The sequence below is a fragment of the Heterodontus francisci genome, unplaced genomic scaffold (genome assembly GCF_036365525.1).
Source record: "Heterodontus francisci isolate sHetFra1 unplaced genomic scaffold, sHetFra1.hap1 HAP1_SCAFFOLD_86, whole genome shotgun sequence".
Lineage (NCBI taxonomy): Eukaryota > Metazoa > Chordata > Chondrichthyes > Heterodontiformes > Heterodontidae > Heterodontus > Heterodontus francisci.
Window position 1 is genome coordinate 1,340,663 of NW_027141093.1, and position 3,190 is coordinate 1,343,852.

Genomic DNA, 3,190 nt, shown 5'->3' on the forward strand with positions numbered 1-3,190 from the left:
ACCAGCAGACAAGAAATCTTTAGTGAAGAAACCAGCAGACAAGAAATCTTTAGTGAAGAAACCAGCAACCAAGAAATCTTTAGCGAATACACCAGCAGATAAGAAATCTTTAGTGAAGAAACCAGCAGATAAGAAATCTTTAGTGAAGAAACCAGCAGACAAGAAATCATTCATGAAGAAACTAGCAGACAAGAAATATTTCATGAAGAAACCAGCAGACAAGAAATCTTTAGTGAAGAAACCAGCAGCTAAGAAATCTTTAGTGAAGAAATCAGCAGCCAAGAAATCTTTCATGAAGAAACTAGCAGACAAGAAATCTTTCATGAAGAAACCAGCAGACAAGAAATCTTTAGTGAAGAAACCAGCAGACAAGAAATCTTTAGTGAAGAAACCAGCAGCTAAGACATCTTTAGTGAAGAAACCAGCAGCTAAGAAATCTTTAGTGAAGACACCAGTAGACAAGAAATCTTTAGTGAAGAAATCAGCAGCCAAGAAATTTTAGTGAAGAAACCAGCAGACAAGAAATCCTTCGTTAGAAACCAGCAGACAAGAAATCATTGGTGAAGAAACCAGCAGCCAAGAAAGTGACAACAAAGAAAGTAACAGCCGAGAAAACGAACAGCAAGGCGGCGGCAACGCCAAATAAGGTGGTGAAGAAAGCAGCGCTTCAGAAAAAGTCTCCTGCGAAGAAGGTCAAAAAAGGCAAGAGTGTGGCGGGCGGAAAGGCGCTGAAGAAAGTGCAGACATGGAAGAGCAAGGTCAAGCCGAATGCAGCGAAGGCTCAGAAAGCAGGGTCTGGAAAGAAGTGAAAGAGCGCGGGAAACTTGTAAACATCTGAACACAAAGGCTCTTCTCAGAGCCACCCACATCTCTCAGGAAAGAGCTGATCCCCTGATCAAATGATCCCTGTCCCGGCCCCGCCTGCAGATTCCACATGGAAATGATTTGGAGTAAATCCAGGATCCCTGGTGACTCGCTGACATCCCCTCCACCCAGCCCTTTCCCCACTCTCTGTAATAAAACAGAAGGATGTCCGGCCCTCACTCGAACTGGAGATGTGTTCGGTGTATTCTCAGTTCACAAATTCAGGGGGAGAGTCCTGTAAGGTAGCTCGGTCACTCTGATTGAAACCGCCAGTTCCCCGGGGCTGCAGCCACTGACACTGCGGGGAGAGGATCCCCGACTCTATCCCGTCGCCGGGGGAACAAACAACTTTGTGTCCGGAGAATAGGGAGGGCCGGGGAGAAGGTACATCTGAAAGCGCTGCAATGGACTCAGCTCCTGTGTGTGCACAACTCTCACTGATTCCGTCCTCTGGGAACAGTGCGGTCTAAACAGATCAGGTTAGGAGAGAAACACACAGCCCGAGAATGGCCTCTTTCTTCCTGCATTTACTCTGTTTTGGTAGCAGATTCTCATTGAGAAGCGGCGCTCAGATCACCAGAGAGAAAAAAAAAAACACAATTCAAACTGTCCAAATGAAAAACAGAGAATTAACCCGGACACTTCTATTATTAAATTAATTCATCAGCTCCGAACCAGTTCCCGTTAATGTACCGGGATAATCTCGGGATTTATCAAATCGAAGGCAGCGGGATTTCTTAAATTGTTGATTCTGACACCCTGTAGTTCACTTCTTCACTTAACTGGAGGGGGAGATGTGTGAGCAGAGAAACAGAGCGAAATCCAGAGAGGGAACTGAAAACACACCTGGACAGATGTGAAACAGGTCAATCCACTGTTACAATAACTCGATCACTGACTCCCTCCTGACAGTAACTAGTCCTTTCACAGAGACTGTGGGTGGCTCTGAACAGAGCCTTTGGGTTATTAGATGACATTTTGGCCGCTTTACTTTTTCTGGGAGCTGTTGAGTGCTGGTTTTCTTGGGCAGCAGCAAGGCCTGGATATTAGGCAGCACCCCGCCCTGAGCGATGGTCACCCCTCCCAGCAGCTTGTTGAGCTCCTCGTCGTTGCGGACGGCCAGCTGCAGTTGTCTGGGGATGATGCGGCTCTTCTTGTTGTCCCGGGCTGCGTTCCCGGCCAGCTCGAGGATTTCAGCGGTCAGATACTCGAGCACAGCAGCCAGATAGACCGGGGCTCCGGCACCCACACGCTCATCATAGTTACCCTTTCTCAGGAGCCTATGAACACGGCCCACCGGGAACTGCAGTCCAGCCCGGGAGGAGTGAGACTTGGCCTTGGCCCGAGCTTTCCCGCTGGTCTTTCCTCTTCCAGACATTTCCACAATCACACAAATACTTTCACAAAGAATGAATAATTTCCTTAGCATTGATAGTACATCACCGGCAGTCAGGATGGCCGAGCGGTCTAAGGCGCTGCGTTTAGGTCGCAGTCTCCATTGGAGGCGTGGGTTCGAATCCCACTTCTGACAAGTTGTGTTTTGACTGAACTGGAGGCGTTTGGGAGCAGCGGGAAAGAGCAAAGAGAGAGCATGAAAGAACATGGACAAGCAAAAGAACATGGACAAGCAAAATAACAATGGACCCAAAGATGTTGCATCAAAACATTCGAGTAAGAGGCAACGAAGCAAACAGCAGGGCACAGAAAAGATCAAAAATGTAACCTTTGTATCGGGGTGGAAGATGTTGCCAATATCCTTAATGAATACTTTACTGTCTTCTCAAATGAGAGGGTGATGCAGATATTGTTATGTAGGAGGAGGAGTGTGAAGTATTGGACGTGATAACTTAAGGAGAGAGGAAGTCTTAATGGGATGAGCATCCTTGAATGTGTATAAATCACCAGGACCAGATGAAATGTACCTCAGGCTGTTGACAGAAGCCAGGGAAGAAATAGTGGAAGGTCGGACCATCGTTTTCCAGAGGATTGGAGGTCTTGTAACGTTGCAATAAAAGCAAAATACCACGCAGATCAAGCATGGCTGAGCCTTTCGAGTAGAGAAACAGGGCTGAATTCCCTGAACCAGTGCTACAGCTTTCAGAATAGAAGGAGCCTATACAAACCTGATGGGTTCCACTTAAACAAAAGAGCTGGAGGTGTTGACAGTCAGAACAGATAAAATGTGGAGGAGTGTTTGAAGCGGATTCTGTGTGGTTACTGTAGTTGCACTATGGAGTAGTGTCCTCAGTACCTTGCTCTACGGCAGCGAGGCCTGGACAACGTATGCCAGCCAAGAGCGACGTCTCAATTCATTCCATCTTCGCTG

General features: G+C 47.1%; 1 non-coding gene across 1 annotated transcript; it reads left to right on the plus strand.

Moving 5' to 3' along the window:
• The first annotated feature begins 2,312 nt into the window (after positions 1–2,312).
• Positions 2,313–2,395, plus strand: trnal-uag (transfer RNA leucine (anticodon UAG)). The gene has a single exon. It is a non-coding gene; the product is annotated as a tRNA-Leu (tRNA).
• The last annotated feature ends 795 nt before the right edge of the window (positions 2,396–3,190 follow it).